Raw genomic sequence first — 26193 nt, 5'->3', positions numbered from 1 at the left:
ATACATGCACAGTTTCGGATGAAAACCGAAATAATGCATATGTGAAAGACGAAGGTATGCATACATGCACAGTTTCGGTTGAAAACCGAAATAATGCATATGAGAAAATACCGAAATTATGCATATGCATACTTTCGTTTTAAAAACGAAATAATGCATACGAAAAAAACGAAGGTATGCATACATGCACAGTTTCGGTTGAAAACCGAAATAATGCATATGGCAAAAACCAAATAAAGCATACATGCACAGTTTCGGTTAAAACCGAAATAATGTCTAAATGCACAGTTTCCATATGCGCAATTTCGGTGCCCCGGAAGATATACCTTATACAGCACCAATCTAAGTGATTTTCACTGCTGTGTGATCGGTATGTAAACCGGTAACGCAAATTTAATGGGCTTAGCTTCGTACATAAAGGAGATACATATATCGCAAAAGCTGGTATCTGAACAATCAGTGGTATAAACAAGTAATTTTTAGCAAAAAAAAACCGACTTAAAAAAAATATATATATGTCTATATATTTCATGATCCAATGATCGGATCTAAACCAAATTAGTATGGGACCACCTCTGAGACACTACCTTTCCGTGTTGCAAATTATTATTATCAAAAAAAAAAAAAATATTCCGACGAACTGATAACCTCTTCCTTTTTTGGAAGTCGGTTAAAAAAAATAAAAAATATTCCGACGAACTGATAACCTCCTCCTTTTTTGGAAATCGGTTAAAAATAAAGCTTATACAGCATAGATGTTGACGATTTTGTCAGTAGACTTTGTATTATTATTTATAAAATAGCTTAAGAAATTTATCGGTTTTAGCTGTCCAAATAAAGGAGTTTTACAGTAAAATCCCATATCTGAACAATACTATAGGTTATAGCGACCCGATCTTCGCCATATTCACTGTAAGTATTTTTTTAATAATGGGTGGAAGTATTGCAAAATTTCATGTTCCTAGCTGCATAGATGGAGGAGTTATAACAAAAAATGCCATATCTGAACAATCAGTTGTATGGAAGCTATATGTAAAAGTGACCCGATCTTATGTTATTTTCACTGTGAGTATTCTGTAGATAATGGGTGGAAGTATTGCAAAATTTCATGTTCCTAGCTGCATAAATGGACGAGTTATAACGAAAGTTCTCATAACTGAACAATCAGTTGTATGGGAGATATATATTATAGTGACCCGCTCTTTGTTATTTTCACTGTTAGTATTCTGTTAATAATGAGTGAAAACGGTACGAATGTTCCTAGCTGCATCAATGGAGAAGTTATGGCAAAAAATCTCATATCTTAACAATCAGTTGTATGGAGGCTATAGGTTATAGCGACCCGATCTTTGCCAATTTCACTGAAAGTATTCTTTTGATAATGGGTAACAACAGTGCAAAACTTCATGTTCCTAGCTACTTAAATGGAGGAGTTATAATATATAGGTTATAGTGGCCCGATCTTTGTAATTTTCACACTAAGTTTTCAGTTGATAATGAGTAGAAGTGCTGCAAAATTGCATTTCATAAATGAATGAAAACGAATAATCATAAATGAGAATTTCCGAACCCTGGTTCTATCACTAGGTACTCAACATTTTTATTCAAATAGTAAGTAACAATATTTAAATTGAAAATTAATTCAAGAATGAATTAAAAAGAATTATAACCTCCGATTCTTTTTGAAGTTGACCACGCCGCCGCCGCAAAGCCTGTCGGCGTAATCCTCTTATATGTATGAATGTGCATATAGATAAGCGAACTAGATGAAAGTTAAATAAAAACGTATGTATGGATGCCCTGCAAAAAGTGGGACTAGGTTAAGTACTAGTACAGGACCACGCTACATTGAACCCAAGACTAGTAACCAAAATGGTCCAAACATGTGGAGAAAATATGGTTACATTAACATTGCTGCATAACATGGGCCCACTTCTGGTCCACCGCTGCATAACATGGGACCACCTAGGCAACTACTCCTTTTGGACCATGGACTGAATCTCATTAGATTTTGTAAAAATGTTATTTACCTCGTATTTAGCTAGCGGATTACCGCGGATTGAATTTTAAGTTATTTAATGCGTGTGTTCTCTTTTCTCGCCCAAAAGGAAGTGACCGCCATCTTCCTTCCTTTTCTCTTTATTCATTCCATTTACAGGGTTGCATTACAATAATTTACTTAAACTAGTAGGAGCAGGGTTGCATTACCGACTCCGAAACTTAACTAAATGAAATTGTTTTATCCAATGTTACAATTTTGTATAAACCGAATTTTTGATCATTTTTCAAGGTGGTTTTTAAATTTAAATAGCAAAATCTATTATTTAAATCGAATTTTCTTAAAAAATTCGCCCTGCCGATGGGTCACGAAGAGGGGGTGTTCAACACATATATCAGTTTTTCACGTTTGAAGTGGTCCAGGTCAGCATAACAAGTTACTAGTATGCAACCTGGTCCTTTTGCACATACTCTAAAACTACGTCCCAATGGACCACCTGGTCCTCAAATTTTTGCAGGGTGTATATACATACAAACATACATACATACATGGGTCTCTATGTTTATACCCTGTGTCGATGTGGTAAATGAATACTGCTCTTATGTTCTGACCTGGTCGGGCAGTTGTGAGGGCCGTTCTGGATTTCCTACAGACAACAAGGAGTACCGGCGCCTGATGTGATGTTCCTATGATTACTTATATGTACATTCCTACTGACATATGTACATACTCCTACATATATACATATGTATATATTTATGTACATAGATTTGTAAGTATGCGCACACGTCTTTGTGTCCTTATACATTTAGATATGTATGTACATATGTATGTACACAAGCAGCCACTCGTATGCCCACTTGCTTGTCTAACTCAAATGAGCTTTCTTGTACAAGTGCCCTTACATACACACGCACATGTGCCAATATCCATATGCATGAAACCCACAACGAGACGTCAGTTCCACTTAGCTTACCCTTCTGTCCCATATTCATTTCGTGGCTCGCCGCGCACATTTGAGCGCAAATTCAAAGTGTAGTGGAGTACAAGCGCAAAAAGGAGCTAAATTGAGTGGGCGAGGAATTAAAATTTCAACATGGCTGGCGTCATTGAATGACTATGGCGATGGCGGACTCTATGGCAATAACTACGGTAATGTCGAGGCAGTTACTACGGGGACTGGTGATCCGGTGGCGGATGGTTGCAAGCTGGTGGTAATGGTTGGAAGCTGCTGTTGGAAGTGGTGGACGATGCGGTGTGAAGTCGTACGAATACACCCACACCCACTCGCGCTGCTGCTTATCGTTGTTTCGAGCAGGCTTAAGCATATTTGTCCATATGTGTATTGAGGTGTGTGTGCGCATATGAGAAACGTACATATAAGGCGTAGATAAATACATACATGCACATGTACGCATAGGTGGATCTCACACATTTATATAAGAGTATGAGGGTGGCGGGCATGTGAAATGATAGATTCTTGATGGCCATGCCGTTGCCATGTGTGACCACTAAAGTGGATGCTGTAGAGAAAGGCAGCGAGGGTTACGTGGTGAAATGGGCGACAGAAAGAGAAACCGACTTATTTGAAGTTTATATTATGCATGCGCATATGGGCACACATACGGGAATGTGTGGATGAACATTGTGCAAGATATGTAGAATGTGCCGAATCAAATACACACAAACGTACATTCATATGTACGTACAACATGAAAACATGGACACACATATATTATTTTGTATGGCTGCGTACTCTCGAGATTTCATCGGTCACATAAGAATATACTTAAAATTAGACACTCGTTGCAAAATTGGGTGTGGCAACTAATAATATCCACTAGATATATATGAAAAAGTGTGGGTATATAAATGGCTCCAGTAGTCCATGCATATTTTGATCCGCATTCGCAAGCGATGAATACATATCTTAATTTCTTGGCCATTAACATATGCATGTAGATATATACATTACATGTTAAATACATACATTACATGTTAAAATACCATTAGTTGGAAGTTCCCTATTTTCCAGCTGTTGTATACTTTTCCAAACGATTGCTAAATGTTTCTCTAATTTTTTAATGTGAATCTAATAATATATACTAAAAATATTTTTTTTGCATACATATTTCGATTCAGGTGGAACTATCCAGATAATTTTTGGATTAAATATTTATTTTCACGTAAATTATGTACAGTCCCAATGTGAGCCAAATCGGATTGTAAAAAAGGCTTTTAGAGATGTTGTAAGTTTTGAAAATACATCGATGTGTGGAACGCTGAATCTGCTAATTTTACATATTATTCCCGCGCCACACACGCTTGTGTAAAAGAATTAAAAAGTTGTAATTGAATTTAACGTTGAAAATAAAGTTTTGATTTTGTTGAGAAAAGGAAAAATACTGATAAAAATAAAATATTTCACACAACCAACAAAAAATATAATCGATAATCGCATGAGGCTATTGCCTGAAAATTTTAAAATGCGCTTAGTGGCATTGTGCTACTATGATAGCACGGCCGAGTAATCATAGTCAACTTATGTACAGTAGTCGAACAAATTAGAGCTGCACCAAATTTTCACAAGTTTTAAAATATTAATTTGCTGTTATTTAATTTTGGTTAGTTTTTTATAGTTCATTCTTTAAAAACATCTGTATAAATACAAGTTTAAAGGCAGTGTCACACGATTGCGTATTTGCCAAAATTTGGTGCAAATCGTATCCCATTTGTGTGAACACCCAAAATATTTTTCTTTATCCCAATCACGAAAATTAATTTGTTGAAATTTTTCATTAGAACATCGCTGTATTGTACCAATCTTTTGACTACAAAAAACAAAATTGTCCCATTTTTTTATATATTAGCCCAATATAAATATGTCCAAATCTGAATAAATGTACCAATCGAGTGACACTGCCTTAAAAATTTATGCAATTAAAAAAAAAATCAACAAGTTTTCGTTCAAATTTCGATTTTTTTTAATAAATTCTGAGTATGTACGAGTTTCAAATGGCTAAAAATTTCGATTGATTTTTTACAATTTTTAATACGTTCGAAATTTGCACGAAAATTTGTTGAATTTTATTAATATTGCACAAATTTGGAAACTTGGATTTACACGGATTTTGTTAAAGAATGAACTATATTTTTATAAAAAAAATAACAAAAGTTCAATAACAACAAAAAAAGTACGTTAAAACTTGGCAAAAAAAGTGGTTCGGCTATAATTTTTTGGCCACTGAACATTAGGTCAAATGATTACTTTTTCTGTGCGAAATTGATAGCAGCTAAAATATTGCACTATTTTAAAGTAAAATGATGCCAACCGTTAAAAAAATTTTAAAGTCAGTAAATAAAATGTGAAAACATAACTTAGCTTTCGTAAGACAAACTTTTCCGCGCAATGTTTTTTATGTTCAAATGATGAGTACATGTATTTAAGTAGTACTCGAAAACATTGTCCAGTTAGCTTGGTTTTGGCAAAATTTATTTTCTTACCATACTCAACCCCCTCCTCCTTGAAATGAGCTACATAATAAAATAAGTATGTTCATATGTACATAAATGATTTCCTCTAGCCATTAATTATGGCATTATCAAAATTCGTAAATTAAAAAAAAAAATACTATGTCTCGCAGATATGCCTTGAGGAGAGGTTCATAAGGCAGTTAGTCTTCATAAAACACCTCATTTTCACTTAAGGTTTCAGTATTCCCCAATTCTCCACCGATATTATTTATACAGTACAGCGAAATTTCTTTACTACTTTAATGAGGAAGGAATCCGAATCCCCATGAAACCAAATAATAGAGGAGCACTTACCACGTAGAAATTACTGCAAGTAAAATTTTTCCGAATGGTATCTAATTATCTATATAACTACATAAAACGATAGCAGTTTTCGTTGTTCTGCGAGGTGAGCAAAATAAATAAAAGCTTGTAAAATTAGGGTTAGTGTAGAAGCAGTGCAGGTAAACGTAATACTTTCTTTGATAATTGGTAATACATAGTTGCATAATTTTTAAGGCACACATACATGATAACATCCTGAAAAGAATACGAACGTTTTTGAAACTAATTTGTGAAAATAATGTTCAAAGCTCTAGTCACCTTGGGAAAAAAATTTCGAATTAGCAATGCGTAGATTCTCTCAAAGATTTGCCTTTTTTCGAAGGCTTTTCATCAATAGTTGCAGTTATTTTGGATCCCAAACTTAACTGGAAATCAATCATTGAGGTGCGTGCTAGGAAGGCCACTGTGGCTCTCTATGCAGCCAAGAGAATGTTGGGCAACAGATGGGGTTTGAAACCAAGAATTGTGCACTGGATGTACACATCTATAGTCCGACCCATAATCTCTTATGGGGCGCTGGTCTGGTGGCTAGCCCATACTAAGGATTACGTAGTTAAAAATCTAGGCGGAATTCAAAGGTCAGCAGCCGCTAGCGTTTTGAACGTCCTTCTTCACTTATTACCTATCGATAACTCAGCTGCTAACAGCGCCATCAGACTGCGTGCCCTGAATGACCGTTCGGGCACGGTTCCATCCCAGACGCAATACCGTCTGAAATTAAAGCGCTGCCCACTGACTATATCCTGTCGAAGATCTGAGTTCACCATAAACCCCGCACGAAATTCCAAACCCGTAGTGGCTAGCATCAGGAAGATTTCGGGTACTTGCAGAGCTTAACTGTCTTTACGGATGGGTCATAGATGGAAATTGTCCTTCCGCCTACCAGACTATGCAAGCGTTTTCCAGGCCGAAACGTTTGCTATTAAGGAGGTACATCAAAGAGAATGTACCCGTGAGAACGCAAGTGAACATCCTCTCAGATAGCCAAGTGACTAATTAGGTACTTTCTTCTGTTAGATCTCAGCTAGTGGATGAATGTAGGAGAGAGCTGGCCTATATTTCTGATCAATACGAAATTACCCTAATATGGGTCCCGGGACATAGGAGCATCTACGGAAACGAGGCAGCGGACGAACTAGCAAGGAGCGGCTCCGCACTGGATGTGTCCCACGCGGGGGACATGGGCGCCTCACTTAGGGAGATTAAGAAAAAAATTACCGAAATTTATCATTTGAAGGCCAGGCAGAGGTGGAACTGTACAGGACCCTACAGAATTGCCCAGATTTTTGTACAGAAAATCTCTAGTTAACTGCCTATTCTGAGATAACTACGCACTGTGAAATTGGCCCTTAAAGGTTAAATATTGGCATGGCATTGAACTTGCAAAGACTTTAATCCTTAAAATTGTAATCAATTATGACTATTTCACGTGCTTTTCCTAGTGACGCCATTCTGAAGAGAGACGAAAAACGTAATAAAACTCAACTTATGAGACAGTGACAGGGTAAATGTAGACACTGATTACCGTGAAATGAGCTGTACATACCGAAAGGGTTGATGTATGTCGTATATCCATACGTCTTTAAATTGAATGCGGTAGATTCCCATGCCGCAAGCCTATAAATACATACGCGTACACACATACATATCATAGACATATTCACCAGAGCGGGTCGATTTGTAGGGGATCAGAAAAACAGAAAAATCGCATATGCGGAAAATGCTCTACGGATCATTCTGAGCAACCTTGCTTAAGAAACTATGGGTATAAAACCGACTTCGAGCCAGCGAATGTTAAGGGGAAGTTTCATATCAGGTAACACAAATTTTTTTAGGAAAAACTTAAATATTAATAATTAATCTATTAGTGTAAGGGTACAAAAATTTAGTATATATTTTTTTTAGTACATAAATGATCAGAATTGAAAGGAAATCGATAAAGCGGTGACCGTCTGTCCGTCCGTACGTCTGTCCGTCTGTGCACACGATAACTCGATTAAAAACTGAAAATTTTTAACGAAATTCGGTATGTATACTTCTTTTTAGCGCAGAACGAATGGTATTGAAAATAGGCAAAATCAGACAATAACCACGCCTACCTCCCATATAACGGTAGTTTTCAGAAATACGAAAACTGTGATATTTTAGTAACTACTGAAGCTTATTAACTTAAATATAATATTTAATATTTACAATGATTTTTATACCAAAAATAATAATGTAATAATTTTTTTGAAAATGGGCGTAGCCACGCCCACTTATTATTATATCATATGTGTATCTAGGTAACCGCTTCCCCAATTTCTCCCACAGTGGTTGACCTTGGTACAACATACCAAACGACTGAAAATTTTTAAAATCAGACCATAATCATGCCCACATCCCATATAACGGTTATTTAGAGAAATAACGAAATTCCTAGATAAATCAGTAAATACCGAAGCTAATTTATTCAAAATTGATGTTTGCAATAATTCTTTACCAAAAAATACGTTTGTGATAAAATTTTGAAAAAATGGGCGTGGCACCGCCCACTTGTGACCACATATGTGAATCTCGGTAAACGTTCAATCAATTTGAACCAAACTCGGTACGATTATTGTGCTTGCCACATAAAAGCAAAACATTGAAAACTATTGAAATTGGACTAAAATTACGCCTTGCCTTGGACCTGTAGCCCACTCCAGTTGGCTAAGCAAGGCCGGTCGAATTATACAATTGTACGTTGAAACAAGTTCACCACCTTGTAACTTAAAAACTTTAGAAGAATACCTAATAAGAATTTATGTTCCGATGTACTTTAACATTAAATACTACCATTCTGTTATATGCGGCAGTCCGCTTCTATTCAAATTTATTCACCTCACGCATTTCTTCCCTCCAAGGAGCGGCAGAAATAACTCATATTTTGCTCATCCAGAAAATGTCATGCTATCAATGCTTTACAATGATCATAAATCAGTACGCGACCAGGCAATAAAAAAATTGTCTAATACCGCGACAACCTTTGCGATACAGAAGAACTTAGAGAGTACAAGTAATGTAAAATTAATTTTGACTGCTTCAATTATTTCCGTATGATAGATTTGGGTGATGACTATGTTTTAACAGAACCGCCAATTACTACATTCCGCATTCCCATTAGGAGGAATATTTAGAATTTGAAGACCCATCACTTTCTGACCCATAAGTTCCGTGCCACATATAAGGAACTGAACGATATGTTCAACTACTAACCAGTGTTTCTCGGCGCGTAACGGAAAAAAAATCGTGAAAGTGTTATGGCTGTGACTGATGTTAGTCGAAACAAATTACCACGCTTGGAAAGCAAGCAGGACTTAAAAACTTAGTTATTTAAGCATTAAAAAAATTAACCGGTTTTTGTAACCTTACACTCATAAACCAGCTATTTGTTTAAGTTTTTCCCACAAACTTTTGTATTACCTGATATGAAACTTCCCCTTAAAATTCGCTGACTCGTAATTGGTTTTAGACCCATAGTTTCTTAAGCAAAGTTGTTCAGAATGATATTTAGAGTACTTTCGGCATATGCGATTTAATGGGGAAAAAATCGACCCGTCCTAATATATATCCATATATGCACATACATACATGCATACATACATACATATTTGATATTGTTACACAAAGGTTAATGGTTCTGTAAAAGATTACTCTCAAACAGAGTTCAGATTTATTTGTTTATTTATTCAGCATACTTAGGGTGAAAGCTGTCCTCACAACCACATAAATCACGCTTAAGTATGCAGGTACATATGTACATAAATACATAAATTTGACCCACATATGTATGTATGTATGTACATTAGGGTGGTCCAAAAATGCATGGGGGAAGGGGGGGGGCGGGGGAGTAAAGTCGGAATTTTTATGCTCTCACCCCCTAGGATTGTTCTATACCGAAAAAAATATAACCCAATTTTTTTTTAATAAAAAAATATTTAGAGGTCGCTCAAAGCTCTCAAAGAGTTCCATGTATTTTATATGGAAAAAACACTTTTCGTAGAAATGGTATAGAATTCTTGAAAATCAATATTTTTCGATCGGAAAACCCTGATTCTCTTCAGGAGATTCCCAAAATACCCAATTATTTATGTAACAATTTTTTCATAGCAACTATATTTTATAGGTACGTCAAAACCCCCCGAAATGTCAGAAAATGCAATGGGGGGTTAAATGAAACGTCTTTAGTATTAATAAATTGTTTAATTGAAGAGAACCTGAGTTGTCCGGTCGAAAAATATTGATTTTCAAGAATTCCATACCATTTCTACGAAAAAGTGTTTTTTTTCACACATGCAAAACTTTGAACCTTTAAATATTTTTTAATTTCAAAATAAAAAAATAATGGTATACTTTTTTCGATATAGAACAATCCTAGCATTACAAATCCGACTTTACTCTTTTTGAACCACCCCAATGTATATATACGTATACATATGAGCATGTAAAGTGATTATATTGTTAAATCTAAGGCATCCAATTTTCTCACCTGTCATATGTACATATATGGGCAAATCTAAAAAATAGGTACACTTTCCAAAAAAAAAATTTAATTTTTAAATTTGTGAGCACACATTACATACATATCATTTTATTCGTAATCTCTTAATCAATCGATTAACATAAGTTTAATTCATTTTCATTAAGTGCTTCAAAAGTAAGACGAGGAATAAACATGAAATAGAAAACAAAAGAATAAGCTGGGTTCAAATTACGCTGTTCAAGTTTTAAATTTTGAGCAAAGATTTTAAAAGTTGAACTCACTTAATTGGGACATTCTAAATTCAATGGCTCCGGTTTTCGAGATAACGGTACTTGAATATGTAATTAAATTTTAACTATTTTATAAATAACTCCCTCAGTTTTGAAGTTATTTTACTAAAATTTTGCACATATCGGTTTTTTAATAGTACCTTAATTATTCCTTAAAATTATCGAAATGGGTTCACTGGTTCACTTTAACATATAGCTCCAATACAACTGATTACTCAGATATGTGTTTTTGCGCTATGACTCTAACATCATATCTGAATAATAAATTGTATGCGTGCTATATATTAAATTGAACCTATACTAAATTTTTACCCGCTTAATTGGAGGAGCTATAACGCAATACAACGTCTCTGAACAATCAGTTGTATGGGAGCTTGATGTTATAGTGAACCGATTTCGATGATTTTAAAAGATAGCTAAGGTAATATTTAAATACATTCGTATGGAAAATTTTAGTAAAATATCTTCAAAACTGAGGGACTTTTTTATAAAATAGTTTAAATGTAAGCAAAGTTTCAAGTACAGCTATCTCGAAAAGTGGAGCCAATCGGGCAAAACTGGGGGCGCCATTGAATTTAGAAGGCTCCAGTTAAGTAAGGGAAACTATCAGAACCTTCGTCGAAAAAAAGTTTATTCGAAATATTCTGACTACAAAGAGGAGCATCGTTAAAAGTAGTAAATCAGGGTTTTTACACACTTCTGGAGAACATTTATTTTAAGCATTTTACAGGTATATGTAATTTTATAAGGACTATTAGTTATAGAAAGATTTAGATAGTTTCGACGTATTTGCCAAATGTGCCTTCAATTAAGATGTTTTTGGAATAAAAATTACGCTCAAGTCCGCAGAATATTTTTTCTTTAAAAGTTGATTTATTCTGAAAGCACACCTCTTGCTAAGGTATCAAATTATTCGTAATTGTTTGTAGAATACAATACATACTTAAAAGTTCTTAAAATTAAAGGCTTAAAAAATTTTGAAAATTGTGAAATGTGGAGTTACAGACTTTGAGTTACTTGCCATTTCGTTATTTTTTAATGCACACTTTTCTAACACTGAGAGAAAGGATGAGTTTCGACAACTAAAGTTATTTAGTTCCCGAATTTTGACAATATTTGGAATCTGGTACCAAGGATTGAGAACTATTATTATTATTATTTTTATATTATGGTAATCATAACTAAATATATTAAAGCTTCTAATATTCATCTAGGTTGTACCAAATTGTTAATTTAGTTGAAGGGTTTGGTAAATATTAACAAATATTTCTTTGAAGCATATTTCTACAAATTCCATTCGACTTAACGTATGGTTCATAAAAGGCTATTATTAAGCGCTGCTAATGCAGATAAGCTTCTTTTAACACATGCTTTAGTCATAGTTACCAAATCTTAGTTGAGGCAACCGCAATTTGGAAATACAGTATATTTTGCTTTGCTGCCTCTATGCTTAAGTGCACATTTAAGATACCTACCCCAAAATGCGCATCAAAAGCATTATTTTTAACATTTATAAGGAAACTGCTGCGATAGATGCATTCAACATACCTGCACATTGGCGATACCTGCTTTAAAAATTGTGCGACTAGTATCAATTATCAATGAAAGTATTACGTTTACCTTCACTGGCCCTACAATTACCTAATTTTACAACCTTTTATTTAGTTTGCTCATCTCGCAGAACAACGAAAATGGCTATCAATTTATGTAGTTATATAGATAATTAGATAACATTCGGTAAAAATTTCGCTTGCAGTAATTTCTACATGGTAAGTGCTCCGCCAATATTTGGTTTCATAGGGATTCGGATACCTTCCTCATTGAAGTAGTAAAGAAAATTCGCTTAAGTGCCTTTTTCGGTTACGTGCACAAGTTTTCCGTGCAAAGAAGGATGTGCAGCTAAGCAAAATATACTGTATTCATGCTTGTGAGCCATCCCTAAAGAATGCTGAGCGCAGTGTTGCCGTTGAGAATTTTCAGAAAGACGAAAAAAGGGGTCATGGACGAAGAAAGAGTCACCATATTATGTTTGCTTTTCTTTACTAGTAGAAGAATAAATCTGTTGAATTAAAAAAGAAAATAGCGAACAAGTTTTACACAAAACAGGATTGCAAACATACACATAAATCTAGTTGCTCCAAGGAGAAGAATTGCATTTCCTTTAGCTGTTTTAAGTGATGCATTGTTTCGCACTTACAGGAGGAAATATTTTCTAATAGCATGGTTCTGCTAACATTTCCTAAAAAATCTCTGTAAGGAGGCAAAAGCCGCACATAATTTTGGAAAAGGGTCAAAAAATCAAAACTTTCAAAAAGTGGGGTCAAAGGGTATTTGCGCTTAAAAGTTGTCAAATTGCCCCTTTAGTCGCACAACGGTAACACTGGCTGAGCGCTCTCTGAGCACATGTGTGTTTCACATACGAAGAGCGCCAGCTGAGCAATGCACACAGTCAGACTTGTTGATTCGTGTGAATGTGCTAGTATGCCTACCATTATTAGTCTGTTCGAATAAACCTCCAGTGAAAAATATCCAGCAGCTACTGCAAGAGAGTAACGCACAATCCTCTCTCAAACGGAAAACTATCGAGAAAAGTACGCGAACACAAAATTTGCAAAAACTTGCAAGTTTTAGGAACAGCTGATTAATGTGTTGTTTACATTACGAGTGGTTATCTTTGACGAGTGGAATAGAAAACAAAAGCAAATTGGACGTAAAGTGTTCTCCTGGAACTTTTCGCAAGATTGAAAGCGGTAAGTTTCAATAATCGTAATTGTATATTTTTTAATTCTCATAAATTTCTAAACAAATAGATCCGGACTACCGCACAAAAATGGCTTGCGAGCTGTGGGCGAAAATTTTGAAGAAATTGTGTTTTCGCAGAATATAGAGGTAACAGATACTGGCGTTGTTGAACCATTGATAGAACCCGATGACTTTGTGTCTATCGAATATTCCGGTAACAACAGTGAAACTCCCGATGGTAAAAAGCTTGTATGGCTCGACGCGCCTACAAAATTCTTGATATAGAGAGTGAAGGATCTGCGGCCAATAGTGGGAAAGAGTGAACAACTAAAAAACAAGAAACAAATGTGGAGCACTATTAGGAGTGAACTTTGCGCTAAAGGAAGAAGAATATTCAACTCCACAATTTGTGGACCGGAAGAGGAACTTGCACTTTTCAAGAGTAAGACTTCATACGCATCTAACAAACTCTAGAAAGAAATATTTTATAATATTGTTCGTGTTTGCATTTTTATTTATAGAGAACTGGATGATGTTTTCAAGGAAAAAAATCCTTCACCCGGAGTGTGTCCTTGATAGCGAGGTTGAGGTATCATTTTAAACTAATAAGGAAATGGATGAACCTCTCAAGTCAGCGCCGTCTAAGCCAGGTACCCCCAATGTCATACTATAAATTTATATCAATAGAAATAAAAGCTCTTGTTGTTTATAGAAATCATTGACTCGACGCCGTCCACATCTAAGAAAGAGAAAAATAATTTCGATGTTTTTATGAAGAAAGTAGAGCAGAGGGAAGAGAAAAGGGAAAAAATGGACGAACACATTCAAAAGTTGTTAGAGACAAAGAAGAAAGCCTTAAAAGAAAAGAAGCTCGAGCTCAAGGAAAAGATGAAATCGAAAACCAAAAAATTGAGCTTTTGAAATCAATAGTAGATCTATTAAAAAAAATGAAACAAATATTATATTTAATAACATATCTAATATATTTCCAGTAGTCAAGAGTTTTCACCTGCTAAAGGCTAGTGATAGAACTTTTTAGAAAAGTATCGATACTAGTACTCATTTATAATACTCTAAAAAAGAATCGCTGCCACGATTCATATTTGCAAAAAAGTATCGATAATACTCGTACTTCCAAGTATTTTAAGGGCAAACGCGAAAAGTTAACAAAAATCAGATTGCTTTGTTTAAATATACATATTACCTCTTTCTTTTTGTAACTTGAATAGACATTGCTTTTAATAGCTGAAGTCTGATCTAACAAGCATTTTTAACGGAGTTTTGAAAAAGAACATGCAATAAGTTTAAAAGCGTAAAATATATGTTTATAGCAAAAGGCTTATTTGAAGCTTTTAAAAGCAACTAAAGCACTGATGGGCACTGCCTTGCCCGCGTGCAAGGTTCTCTTAAGCTTTCTATACATTTTGTATAGGCGCGAGCAGAGTAAAAGCTCTCTCTGCCCATCGCTGAACTTAAGCCATTGTCTAAAGGAAAGATAAGCTCCCTTTCACAAAAATTTTTNGAACTTTGCGCTAAAGGAAGAAGAATATTCAACTCCACAATTTGTGGACCGGAAGAGGAACGCAAACTTGCACTTTTCAAGAGTAAGACTTCATACGCATCTAACAAACTCTAGAAAGAAATATTTTATAATATTGTTCGTGTTTGCATTTTTATTTATAGAGAACTGGATGATGTTTTCAAGGAAAAAAATCCTTCACCCGGAGTGTGTCCTTGATAGCGAGGTTGAGGTTTCATTTTAAACTAATAAGGAAATGGATGAACCTCTCAAGTCAGCGCCGTCTAAGCCAGGTACCCCCAATGTCATACTATAAATTTATATCAATAGAAATAAAATCTCTTGTTGTTTATAGAAATCATTGACTCGACGCCGTCCACATCTAAGAAAGAGAAAAATAATTTCGATGTTTTTATGAAGAAAGTAGAGCAGAGGGAAGAGAAAAGGGAAAAAATGGACGAACACATTCAAAAGTTGTTAGAGACAAAGAAGAAAGCCTTAAAAGAAAAGAAGCTCGAGCTCAAGGAAAAGATGAAATCGAAAACCAAAAAATTGAGCTTTTGAAATCAATAGTAGATCTATTAAAAAAAATGAAACAAATATTATATTTAATAACATATCTAATATATTTCCAGTAGTCAAGAGTTTTCACCTGCTAAAGGCTAGTGATAGAACTTTTTAGAAAAGTATCGATACTAGTACTCATTTATAATACTCTAAAAAAGAATCGCTGCCACGATTCATATTTGCAAAAAAGTATCGATAATACTCGTACTTCCAAGTATTTTAAGGGCAAACGCGAAAAGTTAACAAAAATCAGATTGCTTTGTTTAAATATACATATTACCTCTTTCTTTTTGTAACTTGAATAGACATTGCTTTTAATAGCTGAAGTCTGATCTAACAAGCATTTTTAACGGAGTTTTGAAAAAGAACATGCAATAAGTTTAAAAGCGTAAAATATATGTTTATAGCAAAAGGCTTATTTGAAGCTTTTAAAAGCAACTAAAGCACTGATGGGCACTGCCTTGCCCGCGTGCAAGGTTCTCTTAAGCTTTCTATACATTTTGTATAGGCGCGAGCAGAGTAAAAGCTCTCTCTGCCCATCGCTGAACTTAAGCCATTGTCTAAAGGAAAGATAAGCTCCCTTTCACAAAAATTTTTTTCGAAAGCGGGCTGGATTTCGAATTTAAAACCAAGGTAGAATACATTGGAAAAGAAAGGTTCCGTTATTATTTGGGCTCGCTCTATTAAATTATTTTCCAGAACCAGAAAATTTCCTATTAAATGCGCCTGAAAAATTCTAAAGTTAGCCTAAAGTAATTTGTATTTGTAGTTTTTCACCTTTGAATGCATTCGCAACAGCCAAAATGTCAATAGCTTCTTTGGCGGTGTCCCTTTCCACGAATATTCCGAAGCGACGCACAATGAGCCATATGACGAGTTTAGCCGGAAAAAAATCAAAATGGGATTTTGATGTTTTGATAATTCCAACTTGTTAAGAAATGTCCAATTACATAGAGAAAATTATGCTTTGGCGTTTGAGAGCCCACTTTGTTATTTTTTTTGTTGGTCAAATTTGAAGTTTTGAAACTTTGTTTTTTGAAAAGTACAAAAATCAAATAGACATTTTTAAAAAGTGGTCTGTTGTTCCTCACAGTGGTGCACCAAGAAGCTGGAAAAAATGTATCTGACATAGAAAACGATGCTCTTTTTTATGACATAAAAACAATTAATATATGATGATGGACGTAGCTAGAGTAATGTGTCAAAATTAGGCGTTTTTTCGTCAACAATTATCAACAAAGTCGAACTTTTTTTGACAATCTAAACACTGTATTGTCATGTATTTTTCTTAAAATTTTTTGTGAAGCTCTTCATGATATCTTCTTTTAGATACTACTTAAGCCAGACCTTGCACGACCTTGCAACAATGTTAAACTCCACAATATATCAAGCAGAGTCTGTGATGAAATACGAAAAAAGGGTCATACCTACCCAATAGTTGCTTTTAAAGGGATCAAATGTACTATATACCCCCATTATTGTTCCTTCCCCAACAGATATTACCCAACGCGGAGTCCTAACTTATGGCTTCGAAATGGTAGTCCTTAGGGTCTACCAATGGCTCTCAACCTCCGGAGGTGCCGACGATGGGCAAGCCCGAGAGGGAAGAAACCCCCATGAGCATGGAGGTAGAATCCGTCACGTCAGAAGCCGAAAGTGCTGGGGATGCTCTTTCAACCGAGGGATCCGTTATCAGCATCGGGCGGTTCTATGACAGGGCGGAGGAAGAGAGGCTTCTAGCCTCGGTAAACGAAAAAAAAAACTTTTGAGGATGAAGATCCTGCAGATAAATCTCCAACACTCTAAGGCGGCGTCCGCAAATCTCCTCATCCACCTTGAGCAAGGTGGACCCGACGTAGTCCTGATCGAGGAGCCGTGGCTGAGCAGTAGCGGTATCTCCGGGATTAGGACGCCTAAATTTAAGCTGATGGTGCAGAAACCAGCAGGTAGACCAAGATGCTGAACGAATTCAAAGCACTAATTTTACCTAATTTCAGCAATGAGGACATTGTGACGGTTAGCTTGGAGGGCGGCGCACTATACGCAAAACACGAGCTTTTTTTCAAAATCGTAGATCTTCGGTTAGAAAAGAGATAATGGAATGAAATTTTTTTTATCGTGAAGATAAATGATCATATAATATAGAAAAACTATAGAGAAGTTACAACAATAATAACTTAACCCTCAAAATCCCGTTCAAAATGTCACTGTTTTTGAAATTTTGGATTTTGGCTCTCATTCCACTAGAAAACACCATATTTAATACACCATTAGCATTGTTTCTAAAAGATTTCTATTTATTTTATCTCAAGACCCNTCATCTCAGCACTTCCTTCTCAGTTGCCCGGCATTCGTAATACTAAGATTTAAGCACCTCGGTGCTCATTTCTTCGACACTCCTGAAAAGCTCTCCGGAGTGGACATCAGCTGCCTGCGGAACTTTGTTCTGAGCACCCAGCGCTTCTCTTAGTTTTTTAACACAGAATATCTTAGTTGCCGTTCAAAGAACTTGTGTAAGGTGGTAACACAATAGACAATCTAATTAATGTCTAAGTGTGTCCCCCTGGTGCGGAGTCTGCCACAACAACCTAAAGTAAATATGGGAAGTGCCACGCCCCCATTTTCAATACCTATCATTTTTCGCCGTGCCAAGTTTCAGTTCCCCAGCATAAATGGGTTTAGGGATATATCGATTTTCACATTTTAGTATGTATGTCAGATGCCACGCCCCCTGTATAATGGGACTAACATTTCTGGATTAAAGATATGCTTCATTGAAATCGAGCGAACAATGCCCTCAAAAGAGGGGTTCAAATTTTATTGTGACGTATTTATATATAGATACCTTCAATATACCGTTTTTGCTACAAACCCTCCTCAAAGGACCTCTGGAGCCATCCAATCGATCGCCGATCAAGCTGCATTTCTTTATGGCCACTTTTTACGACAAATTCAAGCATTAGAACCAATAAAATATTTTTTTCCGGCTAACTTGTGCGACGTTGTCATTTACCGGACACCGAATTTACCGCACACTTTTTTTTTTCACTTATAAAAATTCAATTGATTTAAAATTTGTTCAGTCTATGACATAAAAAATCTTATAGACTAGATGCAAAAAAACTATAAACAAGATAAAAAAAACACTTTGCCTCCCTTTTTAAGCTGATGCCAGATAAAACTTTGTAGCTTTGCGTGACATTTATAACTTCGCCAGCAAAGCGCCAGACGCAAATGGTATGCCACAATGAACGCCAAGAAAGCAATTTTGTACCGCTGTTTTACTCGTAAAAGTTGCTGTGGATTTTATATATTTTGCTTTAAAATTATCAGCAATGTAATTAAGTTTTATGTTTCTGCATGAAAACCCGAATTTGGACGAAACAAAATAAATATTAAACCGGCTGATTGTCAAAGCGCGCAAAAAGATGGGAGTTGGCCATCTTTTCGCTTCGCGCTGCAGCTTCAACGATTTATGTGGCATGCTTTGTGCATTTTCATACAATTCATCTTATCTGTCAAAGCGAATCTGTCACGTAAAGCGAAGCAAAAGTTTTATGTGGCATCAGCTTAAATCCTTACTCGGAGTGCTCCGAAAACGCTCCTACGAGGTGCTGCTTAGGGAGTCCCTTTTCACTCCATACTCGGAGCGTTCCGAAAACGCTCCTTCGAGGAGTCGCTGAGGGAGTCCCTTTTCACTCCATATTAGGAGCGCTCCGCCTTTGACTGGCTGGGTGGCACGATATATTAATTGATTTTGACAATATTTTTTTCAAATTAATTTTAATTATTCGAATTCTTATTTGCACTAATTGGTATTTGCGCAAATACTTGTGTGGTGTATTTGGCGCATAAGTAACTAATGGCTCTTTCACAAACTTAAAATATAAGTGATAGTGCATATCAAAAATGTAACATAAGTGTACATATCAAAAATGTAATGGAATATATGGAAATACATACATATGTATGCAATATAATTAGTATGTATGTATCAGGGTTGTTGCGAATATTCACATTCGCATTCGCAACCGCGGAGCTTCCGCATTAATTTTACCATTCGCATTCGCTTTCGCATTCGCAATAATCAATGCGGATCTTTTGCGAATGCGAATATTGAAGGGCCCGAAAATAAAAGTTTTTTTTTTTTACCAGCTAAACTTGGCCAAATATTTTTTATTCCCAATTAAAGGTGTTTTCCGGATAATAAACAAACCGCTTATCCAAATTAAACAAGTTTGGTACCAAATGAAGGAAATGTCTAAACGATGTCTAAAATATTTCAATAAACAATGTTCATTAATTACCATAGATCAAACCTTGGGTCTGATATATGAATTTCTTTAGTATTAAATGATAAAAAAATACAAATAAAGGTGGTAACCTTCTTTAGTTATTTCTGCTTAAAAGCTATTTCAGTCACAGAAGAAAGGATTAGAAATGTATTACAAAAACAAAATCGAAAAATGCTGTTGACGTTACAGGTTCTTCAAATTCAGAAACAACCAAAAGAATGAGAATGAAGAATTCTTTGTAAAACAACAGTGTTTAAACAACGATCTTGCCATGATACAAGATTGTGAAGATGGAAGTCAGGAGGATACATCCGACATTTGCAGCCCGATGCAATCCTCAATAAAGAATTATTGCACCGCAATAAAAAAAAAAATAACTGAAAGACCTCTCAACTGGTGCAGCGTCAATCGAAAAAAATTTACAATTTTGTCAAGCTTCAAGTTTTTCAAGTTTGTCGCCTAGTTAGTAGTAGTTATTTAGTGGCGCAGGTTTGATTTACTACCCTTTAAAAACTTTTTATTGAATACTATGTTCCAATTTTTGAATTCAAATACTAAAAAAAAAACATTATTAAAAATTACTAACCTTTCCATTTTTATTTAACTAATTCACCTAATTTACTCACCTAAATTATTTCTTAACAAGTGAAAAAGTCTAAGTTCGGGCGGAGCCGAACATTAAATACCCGGCGCAAGTATTCAATATAGTTTTTTTACCATTCCGAAGACTACCGTTACATGGTAAGCAGTGGTGGTTTTACGTCCATTTCAAACCTCTTCGATAGAACGTTCAGTTAGATATAATGAGATAAACTTATATAGATATATGTGGGCGGCACCACTCCCATTTTCCAAAATTCCATAATAGTGGTACTTCTTTTCAAGGGATTGTTGTTAGTATCAATTTTGGGTAAAATTAGCTTCCTAAACTTTCGAAATATCAAAGTTTCAAACATTTCTGAAATTTACCGTTATAGAAAAGTTGGCGTAATTTTAGTCAGATTTCAAAACTTTCAACGTTTTGCCTTTATGTGGCAACCACAATAATCATACCGAGTTTGGTACACATTGATCGAGCGGTTACCGAGATACACATATGTGGTTATAAGTGGGCGGGGTCACGCCCATTTTCCAACCTTTTATTTTAAGCCTATTTTTTGCTAAAGAATTATAGCAAAAATCAATTTTGACTAAATTAGCTTCAGTATTTACTGATTTATAGAAGCTTTCGTATGCTTCTTTTCTATTCGCCACTCGACTCACACACCTGCTCTCTGAGAGCACTCTTCAACAATCCGACGTACGCGAGCAGTGGAACCACATTTCCCGATCATTAAGTACCGCCGCCGAAGAAGTAGTTGGATTTCAGCGAGCCCGAAAGAACAACTGGTACGATGAGGAATGTCAAGAAGCCGCAGAGAAAAAAGATGCCGCCTACAGGGCCACGCTGCGATCGGGCGCAACGCGAGCCATGTGGGACCGTTATAGGGAACTGAAGAAGGAAGCGAGACGTATTTGCCGCAATAAGAAGAGAGAGGCCGAAATACGTGAGTGCGAAGAGCTTGAGATGCTGGCCGACAGGAAGAACGCCCGAAAATTCTACCAGAGGGTTAGGCGACTTACGGAAGGTTTCAAGACCGGGGCGAACTCCTGTAAGAACAACAATGGCGACCTAGTGACCGATGTCCAGAATATACTTAAATTGTGGAGGGAACACTTTTATAACCTACTGAATGGTAGCAGCGCTGAAAGTAGTGAGGAAGACGAACCCGAGTCCCCAGTCGATGATGATGGAGTAGCTGTCCCACCGCCTGACTATGACGAGGTACGTATAGCGATTACGCGGCTGAAAAACAACAAAGCTGCTGGAGCTGACGGCCTGCCAGCCGAGCTATTCAAGTACGGCGGCGAGGAGCTGATGAGGTGCATGCATCAGCTCGTATGCAGAATATGGTCAGATGAACGCATGCCCGACGACTGGAATTTAAGTGTGCTCTGCCCAATCCACAAGAAAGGCGACCCCGCCATACGCGCCAACTACCGCGGAATTAGCCTTCTAAGCATAGGTTACAAGGTCTTATCGAGCGTATTGTGCGAAAGACTGAAGCCCACCGTCAACGAGCTGATTGGACCTTATCAGTGTGGCTTTAGGCCTGGAAAATCCACCATAGATCAGGTATTCACAATACGCCAAATCTTGGAAAAGACCCGCGAGAATAGGATCGACACACACCATCTATTTGTCGATTTCAAAGCCGCTTTCGACAGCACGAAGAGAAGTTGCCTTTATGCCGCGATGTCTGAATTTGGTATCCCCGCGAAACTAATACGGCTGTGTAAAATGACGTTGAGCAATACCACCAGCTCCGTCAGAATAGGGAAAGACCTCTCCGAGCCGTTTGATACCAAACGAGGTTTCAGACAAGGGGACCCCCTTTCGTGTGATTTCTTTAATCTTATGTTGGAGAAGATAATAAGAGCCGCAGAACTGAACCGCTCAGGCACAATACTTTATAAGAGCGTACAATTGCTGGCGTATGCCGACGACATCGATATTATCGGTAAAAACAAGGGCTACGTCTGTTCTGCCTTCTCGGGATTGGATAGAGAAGCAAAGCGAATGGGTCTGGTGGTGAACGAGGACAAAACGAAGTATCTCCTGTCAGCACACAAACAGTCAGAGCATACGCGTCTTGGCACCCACGTCACTGTTGACAGTTACAAGTTTGAAAAAGTAGACGACTTCGTTTATTTGGGAACCAGCATTAACACCAATAATAATGTCAGCCTTGAAATCCAACGGAGAATCACTCTTGCCAACAAGTGCTACTTTGGGCTGAGTAGGCAATTGAGAAGTAAAGTCCTCTCTCGTCGTACAAAGATCACACTCTATAAGTCACTCATCATGCCTGTGCTGGTGTATGGCGCGGAGGCATGGACAATGAAAGCATCTGATGAGGCGGCTCTTGGAGTTTTCGAGAGAAAGATTCTGCGAAAGATTTACGGACCTTTACGCGTTGGTGATGGCGAATATCGCAGACGATTTAACGATGAGCTGTATGAGCTTTACAACGATATAGACATAGTGCAGCGAATTAAAATTCAGCGGCTCCGCTGGCTTGGCCATGTCGTTCGGATGGACAGAAACGCTCCTGCTCTGAAAATATTCAACGCGGGCCGCGATGCTGGTAACAGAGGAAGAGGAAGGCCTCCTCTGCGTTGGAAAGACCAGGTGGAGAAGGACTTGGCTTCACTTGGCATTTTCAATTGGCGTCAGTTAGCACAGAAGAGAAATGACTGGCGTGCTGTTTTGGACTCGGCCAAAATCGCTTAGGCGGTTACAGCGCCAAATAAGAAGAAGAGAAGAAGCTTTCGTATTTCTCTAAATTACCGTTATATGGGATGTGGGCGTAGTTATTATCCGATTTTCTAAATTTTAAGCAATTTGGTATGTTTTGTGAAGGCCAAAAACTGTGCCAAGTTTGGGAGAAATCGGTGGAGCGGTTCCAAAGATATACAGATGTAATCATAAGTGGGCGCGGCTACGCCCATTTTCCATAAATTTATAATATTCTTATTTTTCGCCTAAAAATGATTGTAAATATTAATTTTGAGTGAATAAGCTTCAGTAGTTACTAAAATATCGCATTTTTCGTATTTCTCAAAACTACCTTTATATGGGAGATGGACGTGGTTATCTTCCGATCCGATCCGATTCCGAGTTTCGTTAAGATATCTCAATTTGTAGTCGAGTTATCGTGCACACAGACGGACGGACGGACGGACAAACAGTCTCCGCTTAATCGATTTCTCTTTTCATTCTGATCATTAATGTATATATTTGTCTATATCTATCTCGATTCGTTTTGCCTGTTACAAACAACCGTTATGTGAACAAATTTATAATACCCTTGTGCACAAGTGTGCTCGGGTGTAAAAATACTTGACATCCGCATTCGCATCCGCATCCGCGGATGTTAACGTTTAAACATCCGCATCCGCATTCGCATCCGCAGATGTCTAAAATTCCACATTCGCAACATCCCTGGCATGTATTACAAAAGACTGAAACAAAAATGAGTTCGTACAAACAAATGAATGAGGATTTGGGGAAAAAATTAAATATTCTGATTTTGATGGAATTGTATGGCTTCACATATTTCCCCTAGAAATTTCGCCATGTAGTGTAACTTCGTCGACTGTTTCTGAATTTGTCTCTAAAGTGAATTACAGATCGTCCTCGTGGGCGGTATTGTGTAAAACGCAACAAGCTCTTACGAAATGGCAAAGTTTTTGCATCCCTCGCAATTTAGCTGGGTAAAGCTGTCTAAATCTTTGCTTTAAAATTCCGAATGTGTTTTCTATTGCAAAACGACCAGAACTTAATTTAGCATTAAAGCTTTTCTCCGCTCTTGTCAGGTGACCATTATCACGGTATGGAGTGACTACGTATCTATGCTGAATCGCCCAATAGATAGTATTCGAAAAAATATTCGAGACGTAAATATTTAATATTATATCGATTTTAATAATACTACCTCCACATAATGATTTATTGTAGAGTGTCGAATTCTTAAACACCCAACTGGCATGACGGGATCCTGGATAACCAACGAAAATATTTATGATTTTTTTATTTTCATTGCAGACACCTTGCGAACAAATCGATGTTACGCCTTTTCTATTAATATAGTCATCCTTCCCCCTTTTTGGAGGATCTATTTTAATATGGATTCCATCTATGAATCCCTGAATAAAAAATATATCCTTCCCCCTTTTTGGTGGATCTATTTTAATAAAAAATACATATAATTAACTTGAAAATACACTGAGGTTTTAAACTTTACCGATTGCTTTGGAAAAATAGCATTTAGAATGAAAAAAAGAGCTTTATTCTTCCTTTTTCCCTTGTGTTGGCCAGGTAATGACTTGAGGGCTTAAAGAGCTTAAAAAAAATTTAACTATTTTTATTATAAGGCAAATCGTGGATAAATAATGGTTAAACCGGTCCGCTAAGTCTCTGTAGCAGCAACCTTCGTGACCGGCGAACCACAAGAAAACCAACAAATGCACTTTCTCCGGAATTTTTTTTGTCGCCACGTAGATTCCGATACCAGTCCGAGCTCAAAAACCTTACACAAAGATTTTCAAAAATACTTTTGGATACCCGGATCTGTAAGCTCCATATAGTTACGAATACAGTTCCGTGGATTCCTTTTGGCAAATAAACAGATTCCATATTCATAGGCGTTGTAATCTTTTAGCCTTAACAAAACTGAGAGCTCCTCATCTGCATCACTTTCTGAAGAAGCCGATGACTCCATTGTCGTCATGAGAGCACTGAGGACGTGTTTTGTCCTGCATGCTCTATCGCCGTCTGTTTCAGGAGGTTTTAAACCCAAAGATTTAAAAGAAGTTATAAATGCATTGGCAAACTCTTGAACAAAAATTAGACGTATTTAACTTCCATGTTTTGATGGCTGCAGTAGTCAATGCTCCGGTTTGTGGATATTAAGAAATTGCTGCACGGGGTAAACAGTGTGAAGTGTACACATAAGTACTAAGTGCCCATTAAATTACAAATCATAATATGGTGTGGTTCAAAAGTTATTACATAATTAATTGTGCCCCTCTAAAAATTACATAAAAAATTCATTTGTTTTCATTATTTGTTTTAATTTAAATAGCTGCAATTCAAAAGTTATGCAGCAAATTGATCCAAATTTTTTTTGAGGCTTCAAGTATACGTCAATGAATTATATCCAAAAGCAACCAGCTTGATATAGTTTACAACAGTGAAAATAAAGCTAAATAACGCAAAGGTTACTTGTTTTTTTTAGATTTGCCCATATACAAAGATAATAGCATAGAAACGCAGATTTATTTTAATTAACCGACTTCCAAAAAAGGAGGAGGTTATCAGTTCGTCGAAATATTTTTTTTTATGTACATATGTTACCGCATATCTTTCGATCACGTCAACCGATTTCGACAATTCTTTTTGCATTGGAAAGGTAGTGTCTCAGAGGTGGTCCCATATTAATCTAGTTAAGATCCGATCATTGGATCATGAAATATATTTTTGTATGAGAATTGAAGTCGGTTTTTTTTTGTAAAAATTACTTGTTTTCATTAAGTGTTTTAGTTACGCTCCGGCAACAGAAATTCGTTTCGTCAAAAATAAGGAAAATTATTTTTCATTTATCAAACATCTTTTACAACCCGAAAACGCATTTCGTTGGTGTTGGTTGACCAAGGGCTGGTTGTTCAATGTCTGATTAACACAAATCGGAGGTAGAAGCTCCGGTTAAGTACAACGACTGCTTTATCGATGACTGGTGAAGAAGGGGTAAAACAAACGAAAAGTTCATGCACTGAGAAAAAATATTTAGAACTAAAAAACGTGCTAAATTTAAAAA

General features: G+C 36.5%; 1 long non-coding RNA gene across 1 annotated transcript; it reads left to right on the top strand.

The window, feature by feature from the left end:
* Positions 1-10355: 10355 nt before the first annotated feature.
* On the top strand, positions 10356-25399 carry LOC108361194 (uncharacterized). The gene is made up of 3 exons (XR_001847257.1): positions 10356-10369; positions 20502-20507; positions 25314-25399. It is a non-coding gene; the product is annotated as an uncharacterized LOC108361194 (long non-coding RNA).
* Positions 25400-26193: the final 794 nt, after the last annotated feature.

The sequence above is a fragment of the Rhagoletis zephyria genome, unplaced genomic scaffold (genome assembly GCF_001687245.7).
Source record: "Rhagoletis zephyria isolate East Lansing unplaced genomic scaffold, Rhagoletis_zephyria_1.1 Rzeph_scaffold_00713, whole genome shotgun sequence".
Classification (NCBI taxonomy): Eukaryota; Metazoa; Arthropoda; class Insecta; order Diptera; family Tephritidae; genus Rhagoletis; species Rhagoletis zephyria.
Note: the sequence above shows the minus strand (reverse complement) of the source record. Positions and strands in the feature narration are given on the sequence as shown.